The 14,045-nt window shown below is 36.8% G+C and overlaps 1 protein-coding gene across 1 annotated transcript in view; it reads left to right on the forward strand.

Annotated features, from left to right (window-relative positions):
- LOC134654953 (high affinity cAMP-specific and IBMX-insensitive 3',5'-cyclic phosphodiesterase 8) overlaps window positions 1-14,045 on the forward strand; it is an 80,807-nt gene that overhangs the window by 51,070 nt on the left and 15,692 nt on the right. The window lies entirely within an intron of this gene.

Below are 14,045 nucleotides of genomic sequence, written 5' to 3' on the forward strand. Positions count from 1 at the left end.
ACTCGAGACAGCGTAAGGCGATCACGTGACCGTAAGGGGCGTAAGGTTTAGATGGCCACTCATAATTTAGATGGCATTTAAATCAATAAAGAAAAACTCAATGTTATTTGACATTTATGTTGCGGACTCCTTTTCAAGACTCTTTACCTATGTTTAAATACCTAATTTGCTAATTTGACGTTGTCATGGCAGTATGTAAATAAACATGTCAATGAAAAAGTGTGATCTTATTTGAGAATGATAATAATATATAATAAATAAATAGAATACCTCCGCTAAACGTATGTATCGTGTTACCGGGCGACGGTAACATAGTGAGGTGAGTTTTCACTTCTATCGGCACTCCCGGAGTGCAACCGTTGTTGCTTGTTTTTGTCATTTGTTGTTCCTTTTGACAGGATTTAATTACTTAGTCTCGCCAGTAGGTAGGTAGGTTATTTCATGTTTTTAATGAACACATATGTCGTGTAAAAGGTTATTCCGTCGGTTATTCTTTATTATTTCATGCTATACTATGTACCTAATGTTAGGTCCCAAGTGAGTTATTGAACGGAATAAACTCTTTTCAATAACTACCTTTTGAGTTGTAAACTAAATGACATGTGTATGTGGGCACAATTGTCAGCGAATCAAAGTGTATTGTTACCAGGGAGCCTAGCCAAGCCCTCAACTGACATTCTATTCGGCGAACGACTTAGAATTGGCGCAGTGTAAAGTGTAATTGCGCCATTGATGTAACGCAAGTAGCGAGTCTGGCCCCGTAGCCAACGTGCCAATCGCTTACGCTCCGTAGCGATCGAAACGCAACTGTCACTGTCGCACTAATATGGAAGAGTGATAGAGAGACACTAAGCGATTCGATGGCGAAGCGATAGCGATTGTCACCTTGGCTAGGCCGCCTGTTCGGAAAGAGAAGAGTTGTGGAATGTATTGGGCTCCATACATTCCACGACTCTTCTCTTTCCGCACAGACTAGCAGCGTAAAAAAAGTAAATTAAAAATATTCTATGAGTTGTCCAAATAATACACGGGCTAATTTTGCCCGTATAGCAATTGGGAAATCAAGCTTAAATAATAATACTTACATTGTTCCCTAATAAAATCTCGCTTTTATAGAGTTTGATTTAATATTTCGAATGATTAACCAATGTACTTATATATTTTTCTTCATAAACATTTTGAAGTTACTTAACAACTTAGCCCGTATATCTCCTGGAAATTGTCAAAGAAGTTTCTAACTTTGCGAGGTATAAAGCCAACGACATTTTAGAGGTATAAGGAAAATCAATATTCCCGCGCAGATATTTATTTTAAAAGTTACAAAATTCAGACATTTTCCAAAAGAAAATTAGGAAATGTCGCTGTAATTGTGAGCCGTTGACACGCTGAGAGGATCATACAACGTATTAGGGTTTGCACGACGCGACGGATCCGAAATGTATGGGAAGATCCGCGGATCCGGATCCAGATCCGGATAATTTCATACATCCCGGATCTGGATTACAAACCCTAAACGTACGTAATGCCGACAAGACGGTGCAAAAACACCACGAAGGTTTTACGGATCTTATATCTTATTTTTACGGTACAACGCAATATTATGTTTACTACTACTATTTAAATATGAGTGGATGAAAAGAGTGTCTGCTTCATATATATGAATAAATAGGACAGCAGAATGTGAGAACTTTAAAGCAAATTATACCCTCTGTAACCCCACACCAAGACCTAGCGCCGGTCGGGAGCGCCCCATATAGTCACGAATTGGTTAATACGTAAATACACGTAGTAGAATTAGGTAGGTATATTATCGTATTACTTGCTGGCCAGAGCAGCTGCCCTGAGCAAAAGAGGAAACAGATTTTACAGATAAGTAGGTATGTATATGATATTGATAGACGGACGAGAACGCGGGAAAACCTGTTTTGAAAACCTCTAGTCACCAAACCAGGCGTGGCTCACTCCGCGATTTCGTCGCTTTGCTACAGGTAGCTAAAAGTACATCCGTTCGACCCCAATTTTGGGGAAAGCCATAAGCCGCGCGTGGCGCTGTCGCCACCTAGCGGCCATATCTGTGCAAATCGTAACAGACGCGTTTTGTTAGAGAGTGAGTCTTCTGTACCTAGTACTATTATTTATTCTGTGACCAAACCGAAAAAAGAAATCAAAATAAACAGCTAAATTGTATAGACTGTATATTACATAGGATATATATTTTATAGGCTATAGATTAATAGCTTGACTATCTTACAAGATTATATAACGATATATAAAGGACGTAAGATTAAAGTTAGTTTTCTAAAGTTATGAATATTCGCCGCAGGGTACTTACTTATGGTTTCCTTGCATACATTTGTCCCGTCTGCGTTGAGATTATGCAAAACTAGCAGACTACTCTTTGAATTTAAATTCGCTGCGCTTGAGCGCAAGTCTAATATGTTTTATAGTTTAAACGACGCTATTATTCGTGAACTCGAGATTTTACTTATATAAACTTCAATGTCAAACCACGCTATGTGAACCTGAAACTTAATAATTTGCATAACATCTATCATCTTAAAATGTTTTTAAAATCTAATGTTCAAACATCGTATTAATCTATAAGTGGTATTTAAGTGTAGAAGAATGTAAGTTTAAGTATGGGAGAGAGGGCGGTGCTTGGTGTGGGACGCTACGGTAACGTGTGTCAGCACCTTCGCCGCCTCGCATATCAGTCGCACGGTGCGCGCGGCTGGACCGGCGGCCGAGTCTCAGGCTGCAGTGAAGCGGCAAAAGTATGCCCCCCTGGGAGCAGGGTACATTTTTGTCCCTTTCGCGGTAGAAACGGCGGGCTGCTGGGGGGCGGACGCGAAAAACATGGTGCGCGACATAGGCCGTCGACTTAGGCAGAAGGGGGAGGACCCCCGCTCCGAGTCGTTTCTGGTGCAAAGGCTATCCATATCCATCCAGCGTGGCAATGCCGCGAGTATTATGGGCACTTTTGCACCGGAAGCGTCTAGGAGCGGCAGCAATGTTTAGTTAGTAGTTAGTTTGTAAATATGACTGACTGTATGTAATAGTATGTCTTTTTAATTGTATTTTAACCTGTCTTTTACTGCAATAAAATATTGAAGTTTAAGTTAATAACTAAATAAATAACAATACAATACAATTACTCTTTATTGCACACCTCATTACAGAAAACAATACAAATAATACAGCAAAGAAGAAGAGCTGGTAATGTGCATTAAATCGAAAATAATCTGAAACTCTTTGAAATATTTATTCGGCTAACTAAGAATTTTTAAGTAATTTAAGTAATGCGATGACGACTCAATGATTTTGATTAACGCAATACCCATACATAAAAATGGTCTTTTGGGCGCCTATAAATAACCCAAACGCAAAACTAAAAACTTTTACTATTTACAAAAGTTCAAATGATTTACCTTTAAACAATTTCTACAAAATTTCATAAGAGATTTATTATTTATACCAGAGAATTTACTCTTCTAACAGACTTAGCTCGAGGGAAAACTCGAGACTTGAGAAAGTCATCATTTCTTTTTGTTACTTCTACGAGACGCTTGAGAAATAAAATTAACGGATAAATGGACCGCCATTTATGTAACTAATAAGTTGTTCTATTATGTTACCACTTCGAAGTAAGTTGCGGAGTTTGTTATTTAGTGACTTGGTGGAGTTGGGTACTAACTTATAATATAGCTGCGAGTACATATATGATAGTTTTATTTTTATGTCCATGGAAACATTTTCTCTGCTGTGTTCTGTGTCCTTTTGAAGAAAATTCAATACTTAAATACCTATATGTACAATAAATCTTCTTCTTATTCCTCTCGTTGTCCCGGCATTTTGCCACGGCTCATGGGAGCCTGGGGTCCGCTTGGCAACTAATCCCAGTAATTGGCGTGGGCACTAGTTTTTACGAAAGTGACTGCCATCTGACCTTCCAACCCAGAGGGTAAACTAGGCCCGTATTGGGGTTAGTCCGGTTTCCTCACGATGTTTTCCTTCACCGAAAAGCGACTGGTAAATATCAAATGATATTTCGTAAATAAGTTCCGACAAACTCGTTGGTACGAGCCGGGGTTCGAACCCGCGACCTCCGGATTGCAAGTCGCGTTCTTACCGCTAGGCCACCAGCGCTTATTATAGGTACCTACAATAAATATCGTAAAATATTGATGATATTACTAATGTGGTCGTATAAACGGTAAAGAACAGTTCAGACAAAAAAATATTTATAAAATAAAATAAAAAAGTCACTCATATTTCAGTAGGTAATTCAGTTATAGTCAAACAAATCCTTCAGGTTTTATTCGTTATGCTAGACTCGAAAAATACCTAGTCGAATTATGTATATACGTTATTAAATGTCAGATTCTGAGATTTCTAGCTCTCATGTTTGGCATATTAATAAATGAAATGCAAACACTTGCCTTCTTAATTCGATATTATTCAAGACAAAGATTTCGCGGAACGTGTTTTATATATCATTAATAAGTCGCAACGGAATACATATTAATTCCTTGGCTCGCGTATTTCTATAAACACCTTATCAAACATATGATTTAATAAATAAGCCGAAATTTCCCTTCATCTCTATCTTAAATTCGATATAGTACTGCGCACAGTGCGAACGAATGAAAACATATATAAATCTTGAAAGATATACGCATAAGTACTCGTATTGCGAGAAAGACCTCAGAGTAAGTTCAGGCATATATTTACAGATTTTAAAAATACGTTACCAATACCAATTTCAAGCCAGGGTCTGCTCGCTCTTAAACTTATACAGGGTGCCCAGTAATTAATGGATAACCTTCTAACCACCGACAGGGCACCTTAGGCTTGTCCAGAAAATGCACTTATAGGTCTAGTAAAAGTTTCATGGTTTTCGAGATAATCGCACTTTTCTGTCTTTATTATCTCGTGTGCGATTATCTCGAAAACCATGAAACTTTTACTAGACTTATAAGTGCATTTTCTGGACAAGCCTAACGTGCCCTGTCGGTGGTTAGAAGGTTATCCATTAATTACTGGGCACCCTGTATATTTGTGCGAGAGGGATGCAATGAAATCGATATTATTTATATTGACAAAATTATTTATTTTTTCTGAATAGACGCTTTAGACATCGTACACGACACTGATTTAATTATTGTCTGCTTGTCGCGTTCTCTAAATTTACGTTCCACACAATGATTTATAACTCAAGATAGGTTATAGGCGTTCCAAAATTGAAGCGCTTACCTTGTGACAAATTGGACAAGTTTCCTTTAGTCGCGGCTGGACAAGCGAGAAATGTGCACATGCTAACGAGCTCCCGCACACCGAAAGAGAAAAAGACGACCTTATGTTTAACAACGAGTGTGACAAAGATGGATGGAATGAGAAAACTAATCAAAAATAACAGATTTCTTCGTAGGCACAGAAATAAATATGGAAGTATTTTTTGTGCTCCTCAAGTACGAGTATAACCTATCTATGGTTATATAATATCATTGGTTCCGTATATAAACATGAAAACATTTATTCGGGGAATGGGTAGGTACCTAAAATGAAATATTTACTCATATCATAATGAATGTTTTGATTGCAACACAAATTTTGTTACCTATACCTACGTGCTATTCAATTCAAATAATCGAATGTTTAAAAAAAACCGAATAAATAACACAATTCTCACTGAAACGTGTTTAACCTTACCCGAGATTAGAGCTTAACTACTTAAGTAGTCATACTTACACTTTTAGTACGTGTGAACTATTGTTTATTTTTATATTTAACAGTACTAAGTAATAGTAACACTAGTAACCTCTTTATTGTACAAAAACACATAAGTACAATTAAGAAAAGTGAAGTTCCACGTCGAACTTATCCGTTTAAGGGATCTCTTCCAGTTTCACGGTTTGTGTAAAAAAAGTAATAATTTTATCACACAGGTGAATAGAAAAGCAGTAAGTGCCGTGCACTGCTCCTTTTGCGTTTCTCACTCACTTTTCTATTCATCATCATCAATCAAAAACTTCAAAATCAAGCAATAGGCATTCACTGTTGGAAAATCACCTCTCCATTAGGTGCGTGGGAAACTACGATCATATTTGGGCGGTTTTTTTTTGTTGTCCCCTACACTTTTTTTTTTCAAATTTGGGATTTTTCATGTTATTTCTACTCAGAATCACGAGCTCTTTCTATCCTAATAGGAGACAAAAAGTGTCCCAAAATTTACATACATTTTTCGATCTTTCCATTACGCGACCGCCATACAAAGTCTATGAATAAAAAAACCGGCCAAGTGTGAGTCGGACTCGCGCACGGAGGGTTCCGCACCATCAACAAAAAATAGAGCAAAATAAAAACAAGCAAAAAAAAAACAAGCAAAAAAACGGTCACCCATCCAAGTACTGACCCCGCCCGACGTTGCTTAACTTCGGTCAAAAATCACGTTTGTTGTATGGGAGCCCCACTTAAATCTTTATTTTATTCTGTTTTTAGTATTTGTTGTTATAGCGGCAACAGAAATACATCATCTGTGAAAATTTCAACTGTCTAACTATCACGGTTCGTGAGATACAGCCTGGTGACAGACGGACGGACGGACGGACGGACAGCGGAGTCTTAGTAATAGGGTCCCGTTTTTACCCTTTGGGTACGGAACCCTAAAAATGGTGACGGAATGGAAATAAAAACCTTAGGACACTTTTTTTCTCCTATTAGGATAGAAAGAGCTCGTGATTCTGAGTAGAAATAACATAAAAAATCCCAAATTTGAAAAAAAGTGTAGGGGACAACAAAAAAAAACGCCCATTTACCGCGTTAACGGTATCGTCGGGGTCCCTCTTATATTCCCTTGCACATAAATACTTTTTGAAAGAGAAGTACATAGGTAAGCCCATAAACGGATACTGATTGTACTTATCGGGCCACGTGACGGCCATGTTGCTTTATGATCAGATTTAATGCGGCTTAAGACATAAAACACCCCTCTCCCCCTGAAAGCTGGATTTGCTCTCCAGCGCGCCACTTAGCTCTTACTTTTTCTAGGTAGATTCTGTGAGATTATGCCTTGTCAGTGACTACCTTACTTAGAATGTCTTCTATTGACATTATTTTGTTACCTACTTTGTATACGATTATTTACGTAAACTTTGGTCGAGACATATACAGGGTGCTTCCTGTAACAGGAGCAATAAATTAAACTAAAGGCTGTACTCCTCAAACTGACCAACATTTGTTCAGCAACTTTTAAAAATTATGAATCCTTTAGACTTCCTCTTTTTCATACAAAATTAATATTGCCTTCAATGTACGCTCACATCAGTGTGTTTGACGTTACTTATCACGCTTTAAACATAACAAAATTTGCAATACATTGCGTCTTAGAATAAACTTTAAAGTGTAATAAAAATTAAAATATGAGTTATTTTGAAAAGTTGCTGAACAAATGTTGGTCAGTTTGAGGAGTACAGCCTACAGTTTAATTTATTGCTCCTGTTACAGGAAACATCCTGTATATCAGATAGAAATGGCCGTATTTCGCTGTAGCAGACAGCCTTCACTTATGGTAACATGTAAAATTGCAAAATAATTTATTTTTTCCTCGGATGTCTAGGAACGTATATTATTTATTTTCTTAGTCATTCGGTATCTTGTAAACGTTTCGAAGCTACCTATACACACAGCTCAATAGAAATACACTTTTTACTGTAATAAAATAAAACTTTGAGCCAACTTTAATAAGCAGCCGAATTTGTATTTGACCATTTCTCAAATAATTTGTACATTTCGATCACATCTTAGATTTCTATAAAAATTGTTATGCTGGTAAAGTACATGAAGCTGAACAATTTCCACCATATTTTCCAAAATGTCCAAGAAAGTTTGTATGAAACATCCTTTTTTGTTACCAGATTTCCTTACACATTTGGTAACAAAAAAAAGGACTGTTTCATACAAACTTTCTTGGACATTTTGGGAAATATGGTGGAAATTGTTCAGCTTCATGTACTTCATGTACTTTACCAGCATAACAATTTTTACAGAAATCTAAGATGTGATCGAAATGTACAAATTATTTGAGGAATGCTCATTTGCGGATTATTCACCACAGATCCAAATTGAATAGTTTAACACATTCACTGCCCCCGACGCACATGTCCGTCCACCGTCATACAAGTTTGTTCCTAGGCCACGCCCCCTGGCAGTGAATGCGTTAAACAGCATAAGAGGGCTCGACTTTGCTTGTTAGGATGCTCAGCATCTCGCAGATTTCAAATCGTAGATATCCGTCTTAAACTCTTAGGGCCACTTGCACCATTCCAGTAACCCGGGGTTAACCAGTTAAACCTAAAATCACCATCGTTACCAAACAATTTGACACTGGGTTAACGGTTTAACCGCTTAACCCCGGGTTAGTGGGATGGTGCAAGTGGCGCTTAGAGGCAGTACTTAGTATCGAGTTTTTGTTGTATCTTTATGCTACATTATCGCCGAATTACTCGAAATATAAATAAAATACCTATAGTATAGGTAACGAGTAAATATATAAATAAAACTTACGTGTTTAATAATTGGGCAAGAGTATCCGTTTTTTAAAACGAAGGTTCCATGTAGAGCAAACTGAAATCTGACATTAAAAAGATATTATTTATCGCATAAAACTCCTGACGCAAAACAAGTAGGAAATCGTTTTGGCTTTTTGACGGCATAATAAAAACGCTGTTACATTTCGTACATGGCCTGGATTTCCGTAGGCTGTATCATGATTGTTATAGCTTCAATATGTATAAAATAGTCTTAATTTAATTTAATATAGTCGTTATGTTGTATCTTCCTTTTGTGTAACTTTTATTTTACTATTTGTTCACTGTACGTTATTTGATGTCTTTTTCTTCTTGTCTGTTACCCTCCGTGATTCTTCTCACTTGATGGTCTCATCGGAAGACCAGCGCTGGAAGCCACCAGCAACATGCTGAGATGAGGCCATTTCGTGGCACTTTAATCTTATTTTGTGTTTTCTTTCATATTATGTATTGTCTGTGCTTACAAATAAATTATATTCTATTCTATTCTTTACTTTTCAAATAAATAAACCGTTTATACAGGTGCACGACACTATAATCTAGTAGTAAGTAAGTAAGTAGTAAAAGATAAATACAAAATTAATCTGTTATGAGTGAATCATATCAGATTCACTCGAATAAATATTGAATGCATATAAAATAACAATCGTGTTGGAATCTGAGCAGTAGTATTCTAATCTTATGATAAGACTAATCCAATGATTACTTCCTATTTTGTAGTCTTTATTTAAAATTACACATTCCTAACTCTAATGGAGGAATAATGAATGTAGAGGCGAGTAAATAAAATATTATTTACTATTTAATAACTTTAAGTGCAATGAAAACGAGTTTTCAGGCTCTTGTAACCTGTTTTTATGTCTCTGTAGTGCAGTTTCTGCCTTTTGTATTCATTTATTCAAAACTTTCACGGCCTTTTACGTTAAAATTGCTTTCATTTCATGCACAAAATTGCAGCTGCCAAGTTAAAATAGCTGCAGAATACACCTGAATACAGTGACCACATTATTCAATGTTGCACGTTCGGTTAAATTTTCAATGGAAACCATTTTTACAGCGCAAAAGGAGTCCCCAGGGTCAACCCGATTGGGTGGGTCTGGGGAGCAATTTCCTCGCCGTCTATTCACATTGTCTACTCGAGCGGGAATGAAACAAGTTCTCGAGAAAACCAGTGTAATGTGGCATAGGTCATTACCTATTCCATTTCCATTCCATCTGCATTCAGTAGCAGCGGTCTTATGCTGGTTCCCGACTCTTTCGTGCTTGGCTAGCGCTTGTATCCACAGATATTAAATCGTAAGTCAGCGGAGGCTTCCAAACCGAATTTTACGAGCAAATTTAAAAAAAATACATTATTTGAATGTTTTTACAATTTGTGAAGCAAGCCCTGAAGCCACTAATTTGCATTTAGGTACATTCTAACTTTATTTTGTGACGAAACTTGACGTGCAATTAAAACCTATTTTTTAATACTAAATTAGTAGTAATTAATTTAGCAGAAACCAAACAACTCCTATAATTTGTACCGTAAAATGGGGTGAGTAGGGGCAAAACTGACATTTAAACCTCGATAACATTTTATTTTTACATATACAAACTGAATGGTGTATATAATAAGTGTTCCAGACGTTTGTATTTTAGTTTTTATTTTATTTTGGGTAGTTCTATTTCATAACTTTGACGATAAACAGGAAATCCCACCTCACCCCCTAGTCGCTCGTATTTGGGGTGAGTTGGGTTTTCATACAATGGTAATTTTGGAAGATTGTTGGATCGATTTTTTTTATTATGAGTAGGTATTACTAATTACTATAAGTAGCTCCATTTTAAATTGGAATACATTATTTTTGTAGCAGTAGCCTTAAAAATCCATCTCACCCCCCTTTCATCCCTTCTCTCCCCATTCATAACCCAACTCTCCCCGCGAACCCCACTCACCCCATTTTACGGTATTTCAAAAGTGAACAAAATGAACCTAACACCCATTTCCACGACCGATGACGATGGTATACACATATATTTGACGATGTAAACCTTTATACAGTTATCGATGACTTTATTTATATGCACATATCATAAAAAGAAGATAACTAGCTATAAACATGTGTACTTACTACATATTTTATGAGCGGGTGACTGACTATAAAAATACCCCATAAATATAAGGACCCTTCCATAATAATAGAATTATATAATATAATTATATGTATATCTAAAGGGCAGTTGCACCAACTACAACTAGCGGACTGATCAACGTTACTCGTTACTCAGCAGTGAACTATGAAAATATCCATAGATTAAAATTTTACGAATGCTTTAACGGTCACTGACAGTCTAAATTAGAGTAGAATTCTGGCAAGGCTTCTTTCGTGGGAAATCTCATTTTTACAGGTTTTCTTGGTAACCCAAATAATTACCTCAAGGTATATGTGACGTTCCACGGATAAAGGCTGCTGTTTATTAGGTCGCTATTATTAACGATACTCCAATACCACGCGACGTAAGCACCAACCACCATAATAAGGTTTTTTTTAAGTAGGTATAGTTAGTTAGTAAGGCGATAAAAGCGAGGGTTTTTGATGCTTTAGCTATACGGTGAAGGTAAAATGGAATACTAAAAAATGGGGACAGGGGTGGTAAATCGAACGTACTTTAGTAAGTACAGTGATAAACTCGCCTTACATATAAAACTACGATGCAATATCCTTTGCCTCATCGGGACTCCCAAATTTAATGAAGCAATCCCTTTTACTGGCTATAAAGGGTCCAGCGACCGGCTGAAAATGGTAGGGCTGCCACATCTACAACAAAGTTACGAAATACTAGCTTCTGCCCGCGACTTCGTCCGCGTGGAATGATGATGATGATTGATTAAAACTATTCTATTTCCTACTCCGGGCCTCAAATTATTTATCTCCATAGAGTCTGTGCGGAAAGAGAAGAGTCGCGAATTGTATGGGGCCCGATACATTCCACGACTCTTCTATTTCCGCACAGGCTCTATCAAATTTCATCTAAATCTGTTCAGCAGTTAAGCTTGAAGAGGTAGTAGGCAGACATACAGAAATACTTTCGCATTTATAAGTAAGGATATGAAAATTGTTAACGTTTCGAAACTTTAAAATGAGAATTAAGCAATTTCAACCCTGGAGCCCTTTGAAACTCAACCCAAAGGTTGTTCACTTCTGTCAATATAGTAAGTACCTTGGGCCCGTTCGTTTCCACCCTTTTGATTCGTCTGCAAGACTCCGATAATTTAAGACAGACACATTTAATGCCAGATGCCACTCTCGGCTAATGCAGTTTTTACGAAAGGTTGAAGTTAACTACATTCATTAGTAAAATTGTAAAGCTTTTAACGTTTTTAAACAAGTTATTATTGTTAGTTACAAACAATACCGATTATTTATGAAAACAGAACGTCCAGTGTTTAATCCAGCATTTTAATAAGTTTTTGGAAAAAAATAATTTTTGGTACAAGCTTTTATCGCTGACTGTACTTTTCTTACAACAGACAACTAATACTCATCGAGACAATTCTAAAAACCCCTAACACAGTTAGGTTGCGTTGTTTCATCACAGAGTTCCTATGGCCACCTCCTGTCTCCATCATCAGATCAGTTCGACAGTACCATATTATTGTATTGTCATCAGAACTACATACAGCTGCCAATTTTCATGACGCTACGATCCTTGGAAGATGGTTAAATTAGTTACCTTAGATTCGTTATATACAGGTCGATCTAATAAAAGCTTGTTAATAATAAAAATTGTATACCCCACGGTTACTTCTGGTTTGGGTTTTATAAAAAATTGTAATAAACTTGAATTTCTAGTCTTCGCAACGAGTATCTCATACTCGTACGGCATCATCTCATTGGCAATAGCATAACATTCCATCTCATCCTTGTCCTAAATAAATAAATAAATAATACCCATAATTCCTGCGCGTGTTTTCCTTTTTACAAAGAGTCTTTTCTTTACAGAGCAGGCTGACGGCCTCTTGATTCATATCGAGATCAAACGATGTGAATACTGATTGGCCTAACATATTTTTCATATGTTTTGAAGTAATACCTTTCCTATTTTGTTTGGTACGCTGAACAAGCATTTTATTGAAGTTCTAAATGTTAATTTACTGTAATATGGGAATTTACGCTTTTAAATGTGGCTACGGGCCCGATTCTGATTTTGAAATAGACATCTACTAGATATCTTATAGACATCACCAAGATACTGACAACGATATTTTTAAGATATAACCTGTCAAATTTGTCATTTCCGCGATTCTGGAGATACTCTTGAACGATTTTCACAATGTCTAAAACGTCTCATGTATTTTTAGATCTCAAAACGATCTTAAAACGATAATTTAACGTAAAAGTGACATTGGTTGCCTGGATTGAGCTGCAAAAGATATCTAGTTGAAATCTAAACTAGTTGGTATCTAGTACATGTCGTATAGTTCTCTTCTCTAGAACGGATCTTGTTTTCCGAATACCGCGACCTGTCTTCTGTAGGACCTGTAACATATATACAGCAGTATATGGCATTGGTTTCAAAGTACATATTGGAACTCAAAAACTCGTATACTTATTTACTTGATTCAAATAATTCCCACAACCTTTAAATTGCATTACCATAACCCTAGACAGGTTGTTAGTCAGAATACCTATAATTTTCCTTCAAGTATTAAAACCTTTCCCAAGAGTTTAATAACCGCGGAAACTATACTCCTTTACAACATTTTGCGTAAACAATAAAGTTTACGCAGTCATAAAAACACAAACACGGTGCGTAACAATAGTTAGAATTCTGTACCGTTACACTGAAAAGAAAAATGTATACATTTTATTTGTAACTAATACGTAGGTACATACATTCGTACGTACATTTAACCGCAGTGGCACCTTTTGAACCTTAGGGCAAGCTATGATTACATATTCAGGTTTAAGTACAGCTAACAACAGCCGAACTCTTTTATTTTTACTAAAGCTTAGTTTCTGAGTGTATCGACACAATGTGTTGTGTACTTAGACATTTTTGCTACATGCAGTTGTAATAAAACGATCTAATTAGATCCGTAAAAGATTATACTTATATATACGTAATTAAACTTAGTAGTGTTTTTGTGTTTGTGTTTTTCCAATCAGTAGAAAAATATATGTATAAATAACGCAAATTAACGAGTCAGCAAATGAGGAAGAGAGGAACTATGTAAGTATCTTGATTTTTTGACAAATAGCCTAGCATACTTACTTACTTACTTACTGCTGTGGCGCAACGACCCGAAGTGGATCTTGGCCTCCGACACCAAAGACCGCCACGCTACTCTGTCCAAAGCCGTTTCTGTCCAGTCGACGGCGCCGAGTTCGCTAAGGTCTTTCTGCACTTCGTCTCTCCAGCGGTACCTAGGGAATCAGCGGAAGGCCGTCTGGAAATAGCCTAGCATACTCTAAA

Source organism: Cydia amplana, chromosome 16, assembly GCF_948474715.1.
Source record: "Cydia amplana chromosome 16, ilCydAmpl1.1, whole genome shotgun sequence".
NCBI classification, from domain to species: domain Eukaryota; kingdom Metazoa; phylum Arthropoda; class Insecta; order Lepidoptera; family Tortricidae; genus Cydia; species Cydia amplana.